This window comes from Triturus cristatus, chromosome 1_1 (assembly GCF_964204655.1).
Source record: "Triturus cristatus chromosome 1_1, aTriCri1.1, whole genome shotgun sequence".
Taxonomy (NCBI): domain Eukaryota; kingdom Metazoa; phylum Chordata; class Amphibia; order Caudata; family Salamandridae; genus Triturus; species Triturus cristatus.
The window spans coordinates 1222727528-1222751953 of record NC_140579.1 but is presented as its reverse complement, the minus strand read 5'-3'; positions in this window follow the sequence as shown (position 1 = coordinate 1222751953).

Genomic DNA, 24426 nt, shown 5'->3' with positions numbered 1-24426 from the left:
ACCAACTTCATCTCCCAGTATATGAAGTCTCTGTGGAAGGAGTGTGGGGTAACTTACAAGTTCACCACTCCTTACCACCCCCAAGGTAACGGTCTGGTTGAAAGGTTCAACCGGACCTTGAAGGGCATGATCATGGGCCTGGAAGAGCCCCTGAGGCGTAAGTGGGACGTCCTCTTGCCATGCTTGTTGTTTGCATACCGTGAAGTGCCACAGAAGTCCTTAGGGTTCAGTCCCTTTGAACTGCTCTATGGCCATCCGGTAAGAGGGCCTCTGAGTCTGGTCAAGGAAGGCTGGGAGCAATCTCCCAGGAAACCTCCCCAGGATGTATTTAGCTACATCCTGGCCTTCAGGAACCAGACTTGGCGTTTCAGAAAAATTGCTGAGGCACATCTGGAAGCCAGCCAGGAGGAGATGAAACGTTGGCACGACCAGAATGCCACTCTGGTCGAATTTCAACCTGGTCAGAAGGTTTGGGTACTGGCCCCAGTGGAGCCTTGTGCGCTCCAAGATAAGTGGACCGGTCCCTTTGAGGTGGTGGAGCGCAAAAGTCAAGTTACCTATTTGGTGGACTTTAAATCACCCAGGAACCCCCTGCGGGTCCTGCATGTGAATCGCCTAAAGCCCCACTATGAGAGGTCTGAAGTGGGCATGCTTCTTGCCACAGATGCAGGGATGGAGGAGGAGAGTGAGCCTCTTCCTGACCTCCTGTGTGCAGGAGAGAAGGATGGGTCAGTGGAGGGTGTGGTCCTCTCCACCACACTGACCCCTAAGCAGCAGAGAGATTGCCACCAGCTGTTGGGGCAATTTCCTGATTTATTTTCCCTGGTGCCTGGTGTCACTGATTGGTGCGTCCATGAGGTGGACACCGGGGACAGTCCTCCTGTCAAGCACAAGGCTTACAGAGTGACTGACAGGGTAAGGGCCTGCATTAAGGAGGAGGTCTCCAAAATGTTTGCCCTAGGGGTGATTGAGTCCTCTAGCCGCCCCTGGTCCAGCCCCGTGGTCTTGGTACCAAAAGCTGCAGCGCCTGGTGACACTCCAGAACTTAGGTTCTGTGTGGACTACCGAGGTCTCAATTCGGTCACGAGGACCGACGCGCACCCCATCCCCAGAGCTGATGAGCTCATAGATCGGCTAGGGGCTGCCCGGTACCTCAGCACGTTTGATATAACGTCTGGGTAGTGGCAGATCGCCTTAACTGATGGGGCAAAGGAGAGGTCAGCATTTTCCACCCCAGATGGGCACTACCAGTTCCTTGTGATGCCCTTTGGGATGAAGAATGCCCCTGCCACCTTTCATAGGTTGGTCAACCAGGTGTTGGCTGGGCTGGAGGATTTCAGTGCCGCCTACCTGGATGACATTGCAGTGTTTAGTTCCTCATGGGAGGACCACCTCTGGGAAGTGTTGATGGCGCTGCGCAGAGCAGGCCTCACAATCAAGGCCAGTAAGTGCCAGATTGGGCAGGGTTCTGTGGTGTACTTAGGATACCAGGTGGGGAGTGGCCAGGTGGCACCCCTGCAGCCCAAGATTGAAACCATCCTGGCTTGGAAGCCCCCAAGGACCCAGACCCAGGTGAGGGCCTTCTTAGGACTCACGGGTTATTACAGGAGGTTTGTCAAGGGGTATGGCAACATCGTTGCCCCCTTGACTGAGCTGACTTTCCCATAAGCGGCCAAAAATTGTGAACTGGACTGACACCTGTCAGAAAGCTTTTGATGCCCTCAAGACTGCCATGTCTACAGCACCCATACTCCAGGCGCCCAACTTTGCTAAGGAATTGATTGTCCAGACAGACGCTTCAGAGCATGGGGTGGGGGCTGTTGTGTCACAGATGAATGAGGAGGGACTAGACCAACCTGTAGCCTTCATCAGTAGGAGGTTACTTCCACGGGAACAGAGGTGGAGTGCAATTGAGCGTGAGGCATTTGCTGTGGTCTGGGCACTGAAGAAGCGGAGACCCTACCTGTTTAGGACTCACTTCCGGGTTCAGACAGACCACAGGCCCCTCAGATGGTTGATGCAGATGAGGGGTGAGAATCCCAAGTTGTTAAGGTGGTCCATTTCCCTAGAGGGTATGGACTTCGCGGTGGAACATTGCCCTGGTACAGAACACGCCAATGCTGATGGTCTGTCCAGATTTTTCCGCCTTAGTGATGAGAACTTCCAAGGGGATGGGTAGTTCTCCCCACATTTCAGCTGGAGGGGACGCATGTTAGACCTGGCACCATTGGCGTGAGTCTCCCTTCCATTTTTCGCTGTGTCTCCTCTGTTTTTGCTGGTTATAGATGCTCTGGGCGCTGTGCCACTGCCATTCAGTGCCACAGCGCGAATGCTCCCTTTGTAAAGATGACAGGTGAATTGGTACATCCATGATTGGCTTATTTGGTTTACCTGTTAGTCCCTAGTAGCGTGGCCTGTGTGTGCCCAGGGCCGGTAAACCGAATGCTGCTGGTGGGCCTGCAGCACTGGTTTGTGCCACCCACAGAAGCAGCCTGTAAAGTGTGTCTCAGACCTGCCACTGCAGTGTCTGCGTGCAGTCCAGAACTGCCCTCTTGGCTGTGAAGTGCACCCACTTCCCAGCCCCTGCACCTTCCCTTGGCATCCTGTAAGCCACCCTTATGATAGGGTGCATTGTAAGGTAGGACATGCTCTGATGTGTGTAGCATGTCCTAGTAGTGAATTACACCCAATTTCGTTTTTCACTACTGTAAGGCTACCTGTTCTCCATAGGCCAGAATGGGAGGTCTGGGCTATTACATCCTATAGTCCTAACTGACCCACAGAACATGGTAGAAAAACGAATTTAGTATGCCTGAGCTCAGAATATTAAAATACATCTTTTAGTGAAGGTTATTTTTATATTCTGTGTTTGAAACTACCACTTTTAGAGTATAGGTACTTTCTTGCCTAAGCCTTCCAGTGTGCTCTGCTATTATGTGTATTGGCTGTCTGGTTTTGGAGGGACAGGGCAGGCTGAGTCAGACCTGGGTTGAATAGAGAGGTCTGCCTTGGAGTGAGGGGAGGGGTAGCTCCTGCACTTGAATAGGGCTGTGCCTGTCAAGGTGAATGCTGGCTCCACCTCCCACTGTGTGTCTGAAGGCAGACCCCGTCTTTCTGAAAGGAAGGATGCAGCCTGGTAAACAAAGTGCTCCAGGGCTGGGCAGAACTGGTTCTGGCTGGGTTCAGAGACTTGTGACTCCTAAGAACAAAGACTTTGGGGGTATAAATATTTGTGCCCAAACCCCTACAATTTGTATTGCTCCTGGACAACAAGAAGAACCTCTGTCCGTGTAACTACAGGAATCTGTGGGAGAAGGACTGTCCTTGTGCTTGTGTGCTGTTTCTTGGACTGGCCTGCAGTGGTTACTACTGGACTTGGAAGAAGAGGAAAAGGACTTTGAAGGAACTTTTATTTTGTGGCTACAGCAATCACCCAAGGGCTAGAAGAGAGCTAGCCTCCTGCAGGAGTCTCAGGCACATCAGACTCCACCACCAGCCTCCTGTTTCCTCCCAGCGAGGATTTCTATCTGCAGGGGAGACTCCTGTGAGTTCCAGGGCCTCTAGTTCTACTGCTGAGAAAAGAGTGCTGAAAATCGGCGCTAACCCCCGTTAGCGAGCCGCTGCAGCTGGTGAGTGTGAGAAAAATCGTCGCTCTGCTGTCGCCGAGCGCTCGCTAACCCTGAAGATTATCGCATCACCCGTCAGCAGGCCTGAAAACGCCCGCTATCCCGAAGATCGTCGCATCACCTGTCTGCGGGCCTGAAAACGCCCGCTATCCCGAAGATCGTCGCAGAGCCTGTCAGCGAGTCTGAAAACGCTCGCTAACCCAAGGATTGTCGCATTGCCTGTTAGCGTGCCCCAAAGTGCTCGCTAACCCCAAATCATTGCATCAAGCTCATCGCAGCGCGGACGCCGAGTGTTCGCCATTTTCCCCGCATCGCATCAGGATCGTCGCTCCCTCGCGGAGCGCCATTTTCTTTCATCGCAGCAAGATCGCACACGCAACAGGCTCGGTGCATCATCCTCCCTTAGCGGCAAGGATTTTATCGCATCACCGGCTTAGCGTGAAGCAGTTTGTCGCTTTGTCCTGCCCGCAACCCAGCGCATCATCCTCCCTTGCGGTAAGGATTCAACGCATCGCTGGTTAGCGTGAGGAAATTTATCGCTACAACTCCTTAGCGACATTTTTTGTTGCTTTGCTACAGAATCCAGATACCTTGTGTGCAAAAGGGTCGCAGAGACCACTGCATTGAACTGAACATCATTTTGTGCACCTTGAACTATTTTTGCAGCATTTTTAAAGTAACCCTATTTTTCTAGTATTGTGGATTTTTACTGTTATTGGTCTTGTGATTAGTCTATATAAATATACCTATTTTTTATAACTACTTGAAGTGGTGTCCAGTTGTAGTGTTCCTCATTGTATTACTGTGTATGGTCATAAATGCTTCACACACTGCCTCTGAGATAAGCCTAGCTGCTCGTGCTACGTTACCACAGGGTTGAGCAGGGGCTATCAAAGGGTGTAGGCTGCTTACTCTGACTTAGGAAGAAGGGTCCCTACTTGGACAGTGGCCAGCCATTGCCAACTAGAGACCCTCATTTCTAACAGGGACGTTATAGTTAGGCTAACATTGCACTCATACAAAACCAGACAAATTCAGCAATTATAGTTACCTGAGCCCCCACAATGCACTGCTTATGACCTCACATATTAGATCACTCATGACATGGTCAGTGGCATCACTAATGACATCACTGATGGCAACAAATATAAAAAATACAAGTGAGCAGTGCAGGAACACCCTGACCCCCAGGCCTTGGGGCCTACTTGGAACCCCGCGACAGCTTAAAAGCATTTAGAAAAAAAACAGCAAATTGCGTTTATTCCTGATATTTGCGATTCGTGGGAAAAATGTTAAAATCTTTAAAATAATCTCCCGGATGGGCCAGGTCCCCAGGGCATACTAGAAAAATAGGAGGGGCACACGGAGCCCTCTTCCTAGGGCTTATAAAAGCCCGGGGACATTTACCTCCCCGGGGCATTGATCTGTAAGTATGCAGGGGTGCCCAAGTGGCACCCCCGTACCATGGGGACCGCCACCTCCCCAGGGACATAAATATGTATGCAAGCAGGCCTGTTGAACCTGCCAGCTTCCTAGGAACCGCCACCTTCCTGGGGTAAACATAAAATTAATGCAGGGACCCAAGGGGCACCTCCGCAGCCCCAGGATCCACCACCTCCATGGAACAATTCATTCAAATGAAGGGGGGGCCTTGCAGGCCCCCCTGCAGCCCTGGGACCACCACTTCTCTGGGGATAAGTAGTGCAATGGAGGGGGCCATGCAGCCCCCTTCCTGGAACCATAGATTACCCTGTGGACCGCCACGCTCCCCCAGGGCCGGCTGCTGCTATGTCCCGGGGTGCCCACCCCCAGGACATGGCTGTTTGCTGTGACTTGGTGGAAGTTTTGACAGCACCCGCCAAGTCCCAGCAAACACTCAGCTTTTAGCAGGCAAGGGCTATGAAAATGCTCTCCCTTACTGGAATCAAAGTTTTCGTCTGTTTCCCTGCCTGCAGTCAAGCAAGAAGAGAAACAGACGAATTGATTTCACACACAGGGAGCTCCATGTTTAGCAGCTTCCTGTGTGTGAAAGCAATGGCGGCTCCTGTAGCTGTCTGGAGACGGCTGGAGCTGTGGGGGCCTTGAGGCTTCCCTGTGGTACCGGGGAAGAGGAGAAAGGGGCAAAATAAAGGTCAGAATCAAGCATAAACAGGCAAAATAAAGGTCAGCAATGAGCAGAAAGAGGCAAGACAAAGGACAGAAAAGAGCAGAAAGAAGCAGGATGAGGGTCAGAAAACAAGAAGAAAGACAAAATAAAGGTCAGTTGTAAGCAGAAAGAGGCAAAATAGAGATCAGAAACAAGCAGAGAGGTAAAATAGAAATCAGAATCGAGCAGAAAGAAGCAAGACAGAGGTCAGAAATGAGCAGAAAAAGGCGAAAGGAAGACCAGCAATGAGCAGAGAGAGGCAAAATAGAGATCAGTAACATGCAGAAAGAGGGAAAATTGAGGTCAGCAACAATCAGATAGAGGCAAAATAGTGGTCAGCAACAAGCAGAAAGAGACAAAATAAACACCAGAATTGAGCAGAGAGAGGCTAAACAGAGATTAGAATCAAGCAAAATAGAGGTCAGAAACGAGCAAAAAGGCAAAATAGAGATCAGAAACAAGTAGAAAGAGTAAAAAAGGGTCAGCAACAAAGAGAAAGAGACAAAATAAAGGTCACAATGAGCAGAAAGAGGCAAAATATATGTCAGAAATGAGCAGAGAGAGGCAAAATAGACATCAGTAACATGCAGAAAGAGGGAAAATTGAGGTCAGCAACAATCAGATAGAGGCAAAATAGTGGTCAGCAACAAGCAGAAAGAGACAAAATAAACACCAGAATTGAGCAGAGAGAGGCTAAACAGAGATTAGAATCAAGCAAAATAGAGGTCAGAAACGAGCAAAAAGGCAAAATAGAGATCAGAAACAAGTAGAAAGAGGAAAAAAGGGTCAGCAACAAAGAGAAAGAGACAAAATAAAGGTCACAATGAGCAGAAAGAGGCAAAATATATGTCAGAAATGAGCAGAGAGCGGCAAAATACACGTGAGAAAGGAACAAAAGAGGCAAAATAAAGTCCAGAAACAAGCAGAAAGAGGCAAATAAAGGTCAGAAGTGAGCAGAGAACTAGCAGAAACCACTGAGGCCCTCATGCACCCACTCACAAAACAACTCAAATACTCTCAAACCCACTCACAGGCCCAGTCAGACACCCATACACCCACTTACAGTCACTCATACTCTCTCACCCACTGACAGATCTACTCAGAGGCTCACGCTCAACTCACAGAACCGCTCAGAGACTCACACACCCACTTACAGACCCACTCACAGACTCATGCACCCACTCACAGACCCACTCAGACACTCATGCAGTCACTCACAGACTGACTGACACACTCATGGCGCCACTCACAAACTGTGTTGCTTTACACTTCCTATTTCAGCACTCCCCACAAGAGATAATTATCAAATAAGGCACATCAAAAGCCAGTTTCAGAATAAAGCGTGGGGTTTTACTATTGCAAGACTCTCTAAAAGAAAGACTTTCCCAGGTGGCACACACATATACATATATGTATATGCACATGGGATAAAACACAAGCAGATAATTATGGTAAAAAAATGTGAATAGTAAACACTTACAAGTCAGATAATAATGAAACATTCACAAGTGAAATGCAAGGAAGTAAAACACAAGCAATTAATAAATGTATAGGTGAATAATGGTATATAGATATATATAGTTAAGAACAGAAAAATTTTACAGGCTGGTCACTCAGCACACAGACAAAAACACATGTAGAAATAAATATATATCTATCCATATTTTTCAATACTGATGATCAGAGAAAATACTTCACCGGCTGTAATATCTTCATCTTAACCCACACAAGATTGAGAGATCCCAAATTATAGTCCTGGAGTCAAGAGTCTTCTCAAGCTGAGAAATGCAGCACTGAGCAGATGCGTCGACCTCTTAAAAGAGAACCCGGTTTTCGAGCCAAGAAACCCCAGCTTGTATAATATTCTCAATGAACGAGAAGGTTGGAAAAGACACCCTCTACGGCAAGGAAACTTACTGTTGCTGGCAAAGCTCCTACAAGCATTCAAAGGCAAAGGATTTCTCACACATTCTTCTTGCACTCCCACGCTACATGTTCCAGACCCTTATCTTAGTGAAGCTTGAGAAAGTAGAAAACATCTCCAAAAGTACAAAAAACACCCTCAAAGAGGAAAACAATTCTGCACGCAAATGACCTGAATAACCATGAGTAACCTGGGGCCCACTTGTGTGTGCAGAACTCAAGCCAGACTTCAAGATGGAGTTAGAGCAAGTTAAAGCTAATAGTTAAAAATTCATTTCCCAATGTACAACATAATGCACATTTGTGCACCACTGCCTAGAGCACTACACTCCGAGACAGGAAGTACATCCCACACATTTTTCTCTCTCATGCTTTCAAAAGCACATTCCACATGTACTGTTCCAGGCAAGGCTCCTTTGCTCTGTGCTGACGAGAAGGGTAAACACTCCTATCCTAAGGCTATGAGGAAACATAAAATGAAATCAAAAGTTAAAATGCAAGTGCGCAAAAAATGATGTTGTTTGCCGGTTTTGGGGACTCCAAGTCCCAGAGATCTGTGCTCTCCCAGGAGGGAGGAGCGCCTAAGCACCCACGCGCTACAAGAAGCGCTAGGATCACCCACGGCGCGGGTCGCTGCTGTGTTTGCCGGTTTTGGGGACTCCAAGTCCTAGGGATCTGTACTCTCCCAGGAGGGAGGAGCGCCAAAGCACCCACGCGCTACAAGAAGCGCCAGGATCACCCGCAGTGCGGGACGCGCACGGAATGCGCCCGGACCGAGCCCGGGCCAAGGGCGAGCCCGTCCTTGCCCGTCATTGCCAGGAAGAGGCAAGGCAGGGCCACCCCCCTTGATCCCAACCTTTGATGTAGACCAAGAGTAAGACTTCCTTTGTCGCACTAAGGCTATTACAGACAAAGAAACCACGCTACTGGAAAAGGGGTTGGGATTTGTTCCCACACCCAAAGAAGACCCCTTCAGGCTACATCAAGAACTACATCAGTTCTTCAGGAAAGTCAGATTGAAGGCTTTCTTTCAAGGAAAACCGGACAACCTCTTCCTAGACTGGTCTAAAAAAACCCTCAAAATTCACCCCCACAACCGCTATGACACCTCACGAGGTCCTCACCTACGAACAAGCGGTCCTCAAAGAAGTTGGAGCTTTAAATCAGAAGCGGCCGTACGACAATCTATCCAAAGAAGAAAGAATCATACTTCGAAGCATCACCGAAGATCGGGATATTATAATCAAACCTGCTGACAAGGGAGGGGCAATTGTCATTCAAGACCAAGAGACTTATGACAGAGAATGCACCCGCCAATTGGCCAACACCACATATTATGAAGTGATTACAGAAGATCCCACCAGGCGCCTTTTGACCCGGATTAAGAGCATGGTCTGTGAGGCATCCGCTGAAGGTTGGATCTCACAACAAGAAGCCAATTTTCGAGGAGGAGCCTAGCGCGCAACCAAGATGGCCGCGTAGGTGCGAAGCTCCCGAGGACCTCCGCGACCTCCTGAATTAATCCTGATTATATCCTGTCTTTGATGAGGGGACTGTGTCTGTGTACCCGAGCTGAGGCGGCACCCGTTTTCCGTTTTCGAATCGGACCCCGGACACCGGTGGGAGCACCGATCGAAGATTGCGGCCTTCTCCGCGCCGGCCCCCCGGATTGGAGTTGTGGGGCGATCCAGGGACAAAGCGAACAACAGCGGCGGGCAGGGCTGGGCGACTCGCGTACCCCGCGCTTTCACTTTCGCGCCCTCCTTGCCCTCAAGCGAGGTAGGGTTGCGGAGCCGGGTGCGGTGGTGTGGCCTTGTCCTGGTGCCCGGCTGACCCGCCGGCTGTGAGTTGTCCTGCGGTCCAGTGGTCACCCCCCCCCCGGAACCCGTGAACTGGTTTATCGGCCCTTTCGAGGAGATTGGCACGACTTTGGGAGTGCGACATGTCCACAAAGCAAGATGGCGACCGGGCAAAGGTGAAATCGACCCGCCGTGGCCCGGCACATCAGTCTAACAGCATGGACCGCTACACCCTCCAGAAGGGATCTCCAGAGGCACCGCGTACATCCCCCGCGGGCCCGACTGAGGCGTCTGCTCAGCCCGCGGATCTGACCCTCCGGGACGTCATGGGCGCCATTGCCGAGATGAAGGCCTCGGTGGACCAGCGCTTTGATACTCTGGCGCAGAAGATAGACTCGGCCCTGGTGGATGTGGGCCTGGTGAGAGCCGACTTGTCTAAAACAAATGACCGGGTCGATTCCCTGGCCCACACTACCTCGAGTCTCACTACAGACGTGGCGGCCCTTCAAAAGGAGGTGCACCGGCTTGGCCAGGCGAGCGCCCTGATGGACCGTCGATTGGAGGACTCCGAGGGTCGGGCCCGGAGGAACAACGTTCGCATTGTCGGGGTGCCGGAGGGACGGGAGGAGGAGGCGGCAGATTTGTTTGTGGAAGACCTGATCCTCACCCGTCTCCAGCCCCGGGGGCTGAGTAAGCTTTTTGCGGTGGAACGTGCTCACAGGGTCCCCGGCGGAAGACCTAAGGCCGGAGCCCCGCCGCGGCCTCTCATTGCCCGGATTTTTAACTTTCGGGACAGAGACGCTATCCTGCAGACTTCCAGGCTACAGGGACCGGTCAAGCTCGATAATATGGACGTGAATTTCTACTCTGACTTTACTCCGACGGTCCAAAAGCAGAGACTGAGTTTTCTCGGAGTTAAACGTCGCCTACGGGACCTGAACCTTAAGTACTCAATGCTTTTTCCAGCTAAGCTGAGGGTGGAGGAGGATGGTCGCACGCACTTTTTTGACCGTCCCGAGGCGGCTGGGGACTGGTTGGATACTCTGCCTGGGGATCGGGGCCGGGGGGGTGGGGGGGGTGCGGTTGGCGGGGAGGGCTCGCCGGATCAGAACTGAGGGGTGAATAGTAGGCCTTGCTCTGGACAACATTCCGGTTACCATTCACTGATCGTGTATGTTCCCCTCCTATGGAGGTCGTACGGGGTCCATTGGGGGCTTTCCCTCCTCCTCTGGGGGACTAGTTAGTTTTTCGTCTATGGGGCGACAGGCACACTGCACTTTGGGGGGGCTGTCTGGGCTCATGCAGGGGTGCAGGGAGGGGGGAGTTCTGTTGGGATGGGTGGGCGGGGGTGGAGTGTTGTTTGTTTGCACCGCAAGGCGAACCCTTTACTGTATTGTTGTTTTCGAGATGCTCTTTGGGGGACGACTGATGGCTTCCATGTATGATGGGGGGTAGGGATTTGACTGTGTTATCATGGAACGTTAACGGACTGGGGGATAGGATTAAGCGTGGTGTGGTCCTGCAGTATCTGAAACGAATTTCACCAGATGTGGTCTTCCTGCAGGAGACACACCTTATAGGCAATTCCTTTCATGCCATGAATCGGCGAGGCTATCGCTTGGTGGCCCATTCGGGCTTCACTTCGGGCTCGCGGGGGGTGGGCATCATGATTAAGAACTCGCTCCCATTGGAGATTGATGAGGTGCGCCATGATGAGAGGGGACGTTACACTGTCTTGGTGGGTAGAATGGAGGGCAGAGTGGTCGTTTTTGTATCAGTGTACGTTCCGCCGGGGTTGCAATCTACCACGTTTGCGGACCTGGGGCGCCTCCTCCTTGACCTCCCGGGTGGGCTTCTGGTAGTTGGGGGGGACTTCAATGCGGTGGCTTCTGGGTCTATGGATCGTCATCCCCCCAGGGACCTCCCCCGGGCACAGGCGTGGCTGTCCGGCCTTTTAGATACACTAGGATTGGTGGATTGCTGGCGACTAAAGCATCCCGCGCAGCTGCAATACACCTTCCACTCGGGTGCCCATGGTAGCCTCTCGCGGCTTGATTATGTCCTTGTCCCTGCGGCCTATGCTGGGAGAGTGGGAGAGGTGCGCCATTTGGCGCGGGGTATTTCAGATCACTCCCCACTACTGTTGCACTTTGATGTCTTCCCGAGGGGGGAGGGCAGGGTAGCCCCAATCAATGCCTGGTACCTGCGCGACCCCACTATTCGAGCCGAATTGATCAAATCCTTGCAGCGGTACTTTGAGGAGAATGTGGGGTCTGTCCCTTCGGCTATCTCCCTGTGGGAGGCTTTTAAGGTAGTTCTCAGAGGGGAGGCCCTCTCCTTTATCTCCCATGCCCGGAGGCGCGAGCGGGAGGAGGTAACCCGGGTGGAGGCCGAAATTACTGAACTAGAGGGTGACCTGGGGAGCGGGGTGACGGATGCCACATTGCATGTTCTACACCTCAAGCAGGCGGCCTATAGGGCCCTCGTCACGGAGGCGGCCAGGGGCCTCAGTAGAGAGCAACAGGGGCGACTGTATGATGTGGGTGATAAGGCTGGTAAATTGATTGCGTGGTTGGACAAAAAGGAGAGAGCGAGTCGTGTGGTTCCGTTGATCGAGAGGATGGATGGTGTGTGTGTCACCGAGCCGGACGCCATTGTCTCCTGCTTCGCGGATTATTTCCGCGAGGTGTATTCCCCGGTTTCTCCCTGCTCGGAGGAGGATTCCCATGCCCTGCTTCGGGACATCGCGCTGCCCTCCCTTTCGGTAGAGGACAGGGATTCGCTGGACGCTCCTCCCACCTCGGACGAAATTGCCCTTGCTATCCGCTCGGTCGCATCTGGCAAGGCCATGGGCCCCAATGGCATCCCTATCGAGCTGTATAAGCTGCGACCGGATGTACTGGCGCCCCACCTGCGCGCGATGTTCCTGGCGGCCCGCTCGCGGGGTTCCCTTCCGCCGGACCAGCGTCTGGCCACGATCGTGGTGATCCACAAGGAGGGGAGACCCCGTGAGTGGGTCACATCCTATAGGCCTATCTCGCTCTTGAACGCGGAGCCCAAAATCCTCGCCAAGGTGCTGGCCAACCGGCTGGTCGGCGTGGTGGGCGATTTGGTCCACCAAGACCAGTCCGGCTTCATACCCCATCGCAACACGGCCCTTAATCTGCGACGCTTGCACGGGGTGCTCGCGCGTGTCCCGTTCGTGCGGGAACCGGCCATCTTGGCGTCCTTGGACGCCACCATGGCGTTTGATACGCTCGAGTGGCCATACATTTGGGCGATGCTGGCGAAGTTTGGCTTCGGACCGGGCTTCATCAGCTGGGTCAAGTTGTTGTATTCCGGCCCATTGGCGCAGGTGGTGGTGAATGGACGAGTCTCGGCCCCATTCGCACTGGGACGGGGCACGCGACAGGGTTGCCCCCTGTCGCCTCTCCTGTTTGCATTGGCCCTGGAGCCCCTGGCGGAGTGGCTGCGGTGGCACCCTTCCATCCGTGGTCTCTGCTGGACCCCCGAGCATGAGGACCGTGTGTCCCTCTGCGCTGATGATATCCTTCTATATCTTGCCTCCCCGCGTAAATCACTGATCGTCCTAGTTGATGTTTTGCGCTCATTCGGTCGCAACTCAGGCCTCGTCATCAACTGGGCGAAATCCTGTGTATATGTGCTTGCCGGGGAGGCTCCGGTCCTACCACGGGACTGTCCGATCCAGATTGCCTCCCAGGGGTTTCGGTACCTGGGTATATATATTACTCTGGACCCGGAGGCCCGCTACGAGCGGAATTTGCTGCCCCCCCTCCAGCGCTTGAAGGAGGACGTGGTGCGTTGGCGGCGTCTGCCGCTTTCGCTGCTCGGCCGAGCGGCCTTGTTTAAGATGATGTCGTTGCCGCTCTTTCTGTACGCTCTCCAGAACACTATGGACTTGGTCCCGGCGCGCTACTTCCGTGAGGTGGAGAGTTTGCAGCGTCGCCTGTTCTGGGACGGGAGGCCACGTATTGCCTTGGCTAAATTGACGCTCCTGTGGTACGACGGGGGGGTTGCCCTCCCGGATATTAAACGGTATTACTGGGCCTCCCAGCTAGCTGCGATTAATCATGGCCTTTACGGGCCCGCCCTGAACCCGGCATTTGAAATGGACAAGATGCTCCTGCCCGGTGGCGACTACAATCGAGCGCTCTACTCTGGCGCGCCGGACCCTCGCCTGACGGGACCGACGCGTGTCATGGTGCGTGTATGGCACGCGGCTAACGCAGCTATGGGGTGGAAGGACCGTTTGACCCGGGCGTCACCGCTATATGCGTCTGCGAGGTTGGGCTCCCTGTGGACCTCGAAGGGCTTCGAGAAGTGGGACACGATCGGCATCAGCACAGTGGGAGATCTCTGGACGAGGGGGGGATTCAAAACTTTCGAGACGCTGCAGACGGAGTTTCAGTTGCAAGGCAGTGAGTACTTTCGGTACTTACAAGTCCGCCACGCGCTGGGCTCCGTCTTCCCGGATGTCGCGTCCATTCCGGAGTCTTCCCCCCTGGAGGACAGAGTGCTGGATGGCCATGTCCCAGACAGCACGATCTCCCTTATATATAAAAAACTGATCAACGACCGATCGGGCCTGCTGACTGGCCTCCGCGAGGCCTGGGTTGCCGATGGGCTGGAATTGGACGACGAGGACTGGACTTCCGCGGTGGCCTCTCCGAAGGAGGTGGCCATCCCGGCTCGCCTTCGCTTCGTCCAGCTTAAGATCCTCCACCGGGTTTACGTGACGGGGCCAAGGCTTCTACGTATGGGCTTTGCTGAGGATGGACTGTGTAAGCGTGGCTGTGGTGCTTTGGCAACTTTCTTGCATATTCTGTGGGAATGCCCAAAGGTGGAGCGATTCTGGCGTGGTGTGCACGAGGTCCTGCGAGTGGTTACGCGTGTCGCGCTGTTGCCTGAAGCGAGGAGATGCTTGCTGAATGTGTGGGAGCCAACTGACTACTTGGTTCCGCAGACGCGGTGGGTGACTCTGGGATACATGATAGCCAAGCGTGACATTGCTCAATTGTGGGGATCCCAGAGGCCCCCGGCGGTGTCGGCCTGGAAAGAACACATGGATTGGTGTATGTTTCGTGAAAAGGTGGTGTATGTTGCGAGGGGTAAGCCTGGGGCGTGGGTGAAAATCTGGGGCCCCTGGAACGCCTATCGCGGGGGTATTTGCGAGCCGCCACTGCTGCCGGCTGCCTCACCAGCTCCGTCCCCCTAGCCGACCCCCTCCCCCAGCCACGGGCACGTGGTTCCCCAGTCCCTGATCTGTTCTCATTCCCCTCTTCAGAGTTTGGCGATTGGTTGGGGTCCCCCACTTAAGGAGCGCGTGCTGTCACTTGGGATTGCGGGTTGCCTTGCGGGTGTGGTTTTTTTGTGTTGTTGTGTTTCGACAAAAGGAAACCGTATTGTGGGTTTGGAGTTATGTGGCCTGCACTACTGATATCTCCTGATTTACCTTTTTGCACCGCCAAGAGATTTTTCTGTATATACGTCATATGCTTCTGCCACTCTAGCGGCCGGCCAGACGGTTGTAGGCCCATACCTGTAACTATTTGAGATTGCAATAAACGGTTTCAAAAAAAAAAAAAAAAAAAAAAAAAAAAAAAGAAGCCAATTTTCTTACGACAGAAGACCCTCGGACCCCGTATTTTTATACACTTCCTAAGATACACAAGGGGGTTAACCCCCCACCGGGTCGTCCGATTGTCTCTGGCATTGACTCTGTGCTGGAACCACTAAGCAAATTCTGCGATTTTTATCTACGCCCCTTAGTGAGCCAGACCCCCACCTACCTGAGGGACACCACATGAGGTTCTCAATCTCATTGATCTCTTTCCAGATGCAGACAAAATAGACTTCCTAGTGACAATGGACGTGGAAGCCCTCTATACGAACATACCACAGGATGCCACTTTGGAAGTACTAGAGGACACCCTCAGGAACATCAACCCTTGGCCTTTCATAACCCCTATTCCATTTATCTGCGACTGTGCTTCCCTTGCTCTTAAAGAAAATTTCTTTGCCTTTAAATCGCAACTATTCCACCAGATACAAGGCACGAGCATGGGAAGCACATTCGCGCCGAGTCTGGCATGCCTTTACATGGCCCATTTTGAAGAACGACACATTCTTGGAGATAACAACCCCTTTAAGGAACACATTCTTTTATGGCGTCGTTACATAGACGATGTCATTTTATTTTGGCAAGGGAATGAAGAACAGTGCATGGAATTCTGCAATTGGGTTAACACTCTCAACCCTTATTTAAAATTTACTAGCACAAGATCACGCCAAAAAATCCCCTTTCTGGACCTCCTTATCTCATTGGATAATGGATGCCTCCATACAACCAACTACAAGAAGCCGACAGACAGGAACAATCTCCTGATCTATGACAGTCACCACCCGAGGGCACTCAGAAACAACCTTCCAGTTGGTCAATTCTTACGCCTTCGGAGGAATTGTGACACTACAAAGGAATTTGAGATACCGTCTGATCTTCTCAGTAACAATCTGGCTAAACGACATTACCCGAGAAACATCATCCGTCAAGCTCATAAGAGAGCCAGAAACAGCCCCAGGGCATCTCTCCTTGAGATAAAAGAAAAATCTGGACTAGACACCATGACTTGTGTCACTACTTTCACTCCAAGCTCCAACAATGTACGGAAGGCCATCAAAAAACATTGGCCAATACTGAATTCAGGATCATTTGACCCTGGCCCACCACCTCTGTTTGCATTTAGACGAACGCAGAATTTGAGAGACCACCTGGTACACACTAGGCCAAGACCACAAACTACACCACAACCGACACTTTGGTCTTTACCACCAGTAGTAGGCCATTACCCATGCGGCTCCTGTTCCACATGTGCAGAGACCATGATTTCAAAAGAAATCGACTTGGGCCTTGTGACACCTTGGCGCCAAACGAGACACACGAATTGCAACACGACCAACTGTGTCTATACAATTGTCTGCCCATGCAACATGAGATATGTGGGAATGACCACAAGAGCAGTTAAGACTCGTATAGGGGAGCACAAAAGCACCATAAGACGAGGGAAAACCAACACGAAATTACTGACACATTTCGCAGAACAAGGACACACAGCGAACAGTTTAAGATGGACCATCATTGTCTCCAACCCTAACTGGACAAAACGCACTCTGTTCAGACAGGAACAACGATGGGTCCACAGATTGGGATGTGACACTAGGGGCTTGAATGATGAAATTCCTTGGGCTGAGCTAACATGACGTCCCATTTTACTGAGTCTGTCTATGCTAATATCAATTAGACTATTGTGATATCATACTTGCCCGATACCTTCCTTTAATTCAATTCTGCGCATCTAAAAATGACCAACACTCTGATGCATTGATCAATAAGAAAAATGATGAGAAACTTATTACGATCCTTAATGTCACAAACATTGCTTGTACGTGACATACCCACGCTACTCTCTTACGTGGACCGATCCCCATGGCTTCATAGTACACTCCCCTTAAAGATATCATGCAGATTCCTTTCGACAATTTTTTATGTCTAAAAACTTTATTGATGTCTCTTGACGAATAAAAACTTGTATTCCTACGAATGCGTTGGCATTCCACCATGTCAGACACACCCCCGGTCACCATGACTACTGATTGTTCAGTCCCACCACGTCACTTTCAAGCACTGAACAACTCCCTCGGTTTCCAGGGCTAACAGATACATCGACTAATAGGGTCTTCAGGCGCCCGGAATCACCATGACTACACACGACGCTACGTCATGACGTCATCTTTCAGCGTCCCGGGACCGCCCCTACCCGGAACTTAGCACTCACGAAGGAACATACTTAATCAGCGCGTTCTCATAGCTTCCCTTGTCCATTCCAGCGCTGTCCGGAGGAGGGGTAGGTTACCACACCCTTGGCGAAAGAGCACCCGTGAGTATCCACTTATAACGAATGAGGTGAGCTCCTGCGCTCTGAGTCTTACGACAGCTTACCAATAATCGACATCCATGATATATTCTTTTGTTTCCTTTATCCAGTTTCTCTTTCTGCCTACTCCGCGTTGCTGATGGAGCCCATTCCCTATACTTTCTGGGTAGGCTTTATCATGTAGCTCCGTGCTTGGTAAAGATTCTCACAAATGATAGTGTTCCATTACCACGTCATGACCACTGCAAGTCTTCTTACACAGGTTGTCAGATACTTATTGATGGCACTCGAGTATTGCTAATTGATCTAAAATTACTCGCACCCCACTATAGCGGTCTTGAGCACGATGTTGAATATTCTTCTAACACAAGTCATCTGTACCTGCATGTAATCATTTGAAGCATGGTTTAAATTATACTCCTTGTGCTGGGTTACATTGCAATCACAAACAGACCCTGTTTAATGATTACCAGATGTCATGTTTTATTTTTACTGTTTTCCCTCTCCCCTATCCACATGTGTGTCTCTCTTTTTGTATTTCTACCCTACCAGGTTGGGTAAAGGTTATCCACACAAGAAGGAGTACCTATCAGCGCGAGGACGCTGCGTTTACCTAATACTAAGGTATCACAGGTTTACAACACAGCACCTTATTTGAAACCTGTTCTCATTCATTCACAATTGTTTCACCCACTTTATAGTTTGGTCCTGACGAAGCGCATCGGGATCCCTTAAGGACCCACCTTGAAGCGCGAAACATGTTGACCATTTATTATTAGGACTTACACGCACCATCCTGAGAGCAGCAGTTATCTTCACATCTGCCCTCTTTATTTCTTTTCCAAGAGGAGCTCCAGGATCACCATTTTAAATTTTTACTAGGTAGAGTTGTGAATAAAGGTCTTGTACTTTATCCAGTAATTTTTAAACGCACCATTCACCACCCCTTAGATAGGCCCACACACCCCCATGCACAACTGCGGCGTCTCCAAACAAAAGATCTCCGACAAAGAGCCCTCTTGCGGGGCCCGTGGGGGACTGCAGCGCCACCCCCACGAGGAGCAACGCCCCATGATGAAGCAAGACACTCGAAAGGGTGTGTGAGGGCACTATATTCAAAAGGAGAAATTCCCCACACTCTACCCGACCTGTTTACTTCTTGAGAGCACACACGACCATCTTTAGGAACAGTTACCCTCTCAATACATATCCAGCCTGCCTACCACCAAATATCCTGTAGTCGCTGTTAACTGGTCATCCTGTAGTGGAGTTTGAAGAAGTGTGCTTGAAGAAGAACATATGCTCCGGAGTATATGGCAGTGCTGTACCCCATTTTACTGCGCAGGACCAGTTCGACAAGCACTTTCCCACTGCAAGTAGACTGGGTCCTCCTTGACGCCCCCCCTACCATCATAACATCAATCGCTGCATGATTGCGGTTGCTCGACCCCACCTACTGTGATCTCAAGGGGTGGGGACTAACGGTTATCTTCACTTACGGGCATAACCAATCTTTTCGGGCCATCTATTAATTATATTGCTTATAGGCTTGTGTGCTTGTCTATTGCCCATTGGACTGTTCGACTTGCATAAAGGGCGGTTTTATTGTGGTTCCTTCCTAAGTTGAACAATGGGGAAACGTACTTGTGTTACTAAACAGTTGTGAGAAGTTGGCCTGGCATATGCTGGTCACTAGTTATAGTGGCCACCTTGCACCAGTCCAATTCGACTCTTGGTAGATAGGTTTAAAGACAACCTTTTAAAGAAAGCTATCCTAGTGGTAGCTGTGGAGAGCAGCCTTCAGGCTAAGTTTCTGAGGAATGTAAAGCAGCTTGTTTTACCTTATAATCTCTTGAATTACCAAATGAAAAGACACCACACAGGTATATATATCAAATATATATGTATTTATTTCTAAATATACTCTACTAATCTCTTTATGAGATTAGAGCTAGGTAAACATTCAAAAGATCAACAGTTCTCAATAAATTAAGCACAAATATGGCTGTAGCCCTAGGGGCGTACCAGACCATATACTAAAATAATGGGTTAACAAACTCGACTTGCAAAATGAAGAGGCCTAGGGCCTTGGGAATCGCTGGGGCTTCACTTCTGCAGTGTTAGCAGGTAAGTAATCAGCCCACAGGAGACGCGTGCAGTGTCTAAACACACACGCGGATTTTCAATGCGTTTCAATGGCAAATGTCGCGGTTTGTATTTTACAGTTCTAGGGCACTTCGCAAAAGTCGACAGGCAAGCAACTTACAGGGTAAGTATTTCGAGGGCCAACACACACTTGGGCACCGGAGTGCACGAGTTACCTCACCCAGGGAAGCCGGGTGCATAAGTGTCCTTTGGTGTCGGGTCGCGATGCTGTTTTCAATGGAGATCCTTGAAGACTTGCTGCTTGTGACGACTGGAGAGGTGTCCGTTCGAATCTGACGATGGATTGGAGTTGCAGAAGACCTAGAAATTGAGGGGACAGAGTTCAGAGTCACTTGCCAGTGACCGGTGGCCAGCAAGATGGATGACCACAGCTGTCGCGTCTCTTCAGGTCAATGATGGTGTTTTGTCTCTTCGCTCACGCTGACCAGGAGGGATCGAAGATGACCAGCAGCTGGCTTCGGAGGTTCACACAACATCTGCAGCTGATGACGGTGTCGGCACCCGGATTGGAGCTAACAAGCCTTGGCAACTGCAAGTCTCGTGTAGAGTGAAGATTGGCAATGGTGCAGACCAGCAAGGTCTGATGGACTTACCCAGCGAGGGTAAGTGAGGGCAGGCCTAGAGCAACCAGGCGAGCCCTTGAAGTTGATGTGGAAGTCTTCAGGTGAGTTACTAGCCAACGGGCAAGCAACTGCGAAGACGCCTTTGCAAGAAAAGTTTAACAACAGCCCACGGTCACTCTGGATGGGGTAGGCTGCTGAATTTCGGTACTAGACCTGCTAGGGACTCGGACAACAAGTGGCCCAAAGCACAACTTCGTTGGACGTAGATTAGGGCTTGCACTCAAAATCAGTGCACGGTTCCCTGGTATTGCTGTTCCTCGTCACTCGTGGGGTCCAGATGCCACAGCTTCACTGGAGACTCAAAATGGCCGTTGAGAGGTCAGGAAATCTGCTTCAGGGGATGCAGGGACTTCGGGCTCCGGCGGGAGCGGTAAAGTTTGCAACCGTTGTTGAAGAGTTTTGGTGCCTGCCAAGCAGGGGAGTCACTCCTTGACTCCAAGGGAGATTCTTCAGTCTTCCAGAGATAGTGGAACGTCGAAGGGCCAGGATTCTTCTAAGTAGAGCGTCGTCCAGGTGTAATCTAAGTTGCATTGGCAATCTTTGGTATCTTATAGTAAAAAGATGGGCGGGACTAGCTCTATGACCACTCCTCTAGGAGGGTCAGGGTAGTGGGTGGTTACACCCACTTCCCTTTGTCCAATTTCGCGCAGAGCAGGGGCAGGTAGCCCCTGAACCGGTTTGAGCTGGCATATGCACAGAGGAGCCTACTGCTCCCCCAGTGCAGGACTTCAAAGCACTCTAAGAGTGCACCCACCCAGCTCCAATACACTAAATCCTGTCTGGGAGGTGGTGACACCTCCCTGTGACAGGAAACCCTTTGTTGGGCTCCCTCCACTGCGAGTTTCGGTCAGCAGCAGGAGGGCAGCCCGGTGTCTGTGCTGGTGGCATCCATTTTGTGATGCCAGGGCTCTAGATGATTTCTACCGTGTAGTACAGTGGGTACATGTCGTCCCCTCTAGAAGGGTGGGATCCTACTCCCACACCAGTTACTGGTGTGGGTGTAGGATTCCAAGTTGTTTGACACCAAACACGACACGTTTTGATGCAGTCATTCCAAAGTTAGCATTTACCGCGAGGTTATAATGCACTTAAGAGTATATGGTTTAACCGCATCCACAAACAGCAGCAGAGAATAGACTCTGCCAGCTGCAGAGGGGTCCTGCTCAGGCAGAAGCACTCCCTCACATAGTAAACCAAGCACCCTGCCCTTGGGATTGATAGGGCCTACCATAGGGGTGACTGATAGGTTTATATGTGTGTGTATGGTGAGATATAGGAACCTATACCTCAGTGAGGAGTGCTAACACTACCTCACACAGGCTGCAGTAGCAGGCCTGTGGTGTCAGATTATGAATGCTTCCCAGGGGTGGCATAATACATGCTGCAGCCCCTGGTAGGCCTGTGAAGTACCAATGCCCTAGGTACCTAAGGTACCATATACTAGGGGCTCATAAGGCACCACAGTATCCAATCACTAGTGCATCTAATATGCACACCAATCATTTAAGGAAGTAAGCAGATAGGCTGGGGTCCTGGATAGCAGGATCCCAGCCAGACTAGTCAAAAACCATTCAAACACCAGGAAAAAAAGTGGGGGCAACCATATAGTCAGATTCCACCTTCCTACAACAGTCCCGGGCCCAATTAAACCCTTCCTCCCGCCCCTCCCAACTTCTATTAACAGAATGCTACAAAGGGCTATAGGCGCTGTCACAACAGAAATAGAACATACTGAAAGGCGTCTGTCAATAACTCCAGATCTCTCTCTCTCGCTAACAGCATCGCCTACTCTTAATATTACCTCTGCAGCCCCCTCATCCATGGGAAATGTTCCCCCGTCCCCACCGCAGCAATCAAATGCACCGACAATTGTAACCCGAAAGGGGGATGCTGTTGTAGGTACTTGCAAGAATGGGAAACGTAAGCAAGTAAGTGGGGGGGGGCACCTAAAAGCAAGAAAGCAAAAGGGGGGCCCGAGACAAGTGCAGAACATACGCCCAAGCCAAATGCAATAGCAGAATCCACTGTCAACACCGGTACAGACTCAAATTATCCATCCTGGGCTCAGACCTTACTAGCAGACCTGCTGACCCAACTCAGAGTTATCGTAAAGGAAGAAGTTGCCTCTTTAGTTGATCGAATAGATAACCTGACAACCATGGGGGATTTAAGGCAAATGCACTCCAGTGCTAACACAATACAAACTGCACTGAGGGGGGGGTGATTCCAGTTGCCAGGTAGATTTTGCCAGTCGGGCTCCCCTAGACAATCAAGTGACATCTAGGACTCAAGATCCCATTATCCACACGATCACTAGCCAAGACACCAGTCGCACCCCCCAGTACTCTGGTGTAGAACGAGGGCAAGATCAGACAGTGCATTTAACTACGAGGAAACCTCATCGCAAGGCTGGGAATGATGCTACAACCCATACCATGCGGAGTATCCATCAAAGTACTAATAGTGTATCAGGGCCTAGCACAAGTAGAGAAGAGTCGGGAAGGGAAGAGTGCTTAGTGGGTAGGTTAGAAGCAGTTACCCAGCCAATTATAAACCTTCCACCAGCCTCATCCCCCTACGTGATCATCTTGGCAGGGTTACCAGTACTCAATAATACCCAGAGGGAGTCACAACTAGACTTGAGGAATAAAAGTTTGTTTTGGCTGGCAAGGCATAGGCAGCTTCCCTATGAAAGGGCTGGGGAAATTTTAATGGTCCGGAGAGTCGCTTGGGTGGGATCCAGCAAAAAAACAATCCAAGGGGATTGTGAGGATATTAATTTTAAAAATCCCCAGACTGTATGCAGGCTACTAACCCAGAAATGTAGCCCCCTAGAACCCCACACATAGGTGAGGGCCCTTCGCCTTGACCATTTCTATTCCCACTGCTACAACTCTGGTAGGGCAAATGCAATCTCAGATTATGACAGGCAGTCTATAGAAAATCAGAACACTGGCTACAGGTACCCTCTCACCAGACCTCTATTCTAAAATATACCTGTAACCAACAGATATGGGGTTCTGGAAGAAGTGGACTGACAACTAGGGATAGTGGGACTGGCCCCAGGTAAGAACACCCCGATGCCCCTGGGAGGATGAGTGGAGCCTGGTCGCGGGGACCTAAGCCAGCCCTCCTACCCAGGGGCAGGGCTAGAAACAAAGGCTCGGCCGTAGCTACCTCGCAGGCGACCAAGGGGCCTGAGGGTCCACGAGATCTCCCCGGACCGATATTTGTCAATCCTTCTGCCTCTCCCAATATTATTACTCCTAGGGTAAACCCACCCATTGTAACATCTGATGGCCCCATCTCGATTCCACCAGATGGCACTTCCACCCCTGACGCACACCGCCCGATGCCCCCAGAGAAATGCTATACACAGGAAGTAAGTTGAAGATCCTGTCCTGGAACATTGCTGGCCTCAAAAGTAAACTGTCTTGCCCTGAATTAGGGCTTTTTGTGGACCAGTATGACATCTGCATGTTCCAAGAAACGTGGGCAAGGTACGACTGCACAAGGGTGGGATTTGCGTCATTTAATATACCAGCCACACCAAGAGAGAGGGGCCGACCGTCTGGGGGTTTATCTATTTGGGTTGGCTCACACGTGGGCTGTATAGCTAGTCCTCTGAACACTTCTTCCAGTGACATTCAATGTGTAACGCTTAGCTTTCCAACTCAGCTGAAGCTTGCTCTTATTAATGTCTATTCTCGACCTGTAAGTCTGAGTAAGGAATCGTCAACCCTTGATGTACTAAACTCCTTTATTGCTACCGTTCCCCCCGACATGAGGTTGATTGTTGGGCGTGATTTTAACTGTCAATTTGAGCCCCTCCCTGGCATCCCCGATCCAATCTCCAACGATCAATCCCTGACCCGCAAATTCAACCGATCAAGGCCTGGTCCCCCTTGGCACTCCAAATTAATGCCATTCTGCGAACCCACTCACTGAGAGCGTGTAATGGCCGCACAATCTCAGATATGCCAGGGAAACTAACATTTAATAGATTCGGCCATGCTTCTCAATTGGACTACATCCTAGTGGAGACTAGATCACGGCCCAGGGTTCTTGATTTTACCATTGTACCACGGCACAATAGTGACCATAACGCCTTGGCACTGGTACTGAAGGTGTCGGACTCAGGTATTGTCCCGGCTAGTAGTTTCCCCTCCGAGAACAGGCTAACACTTACCA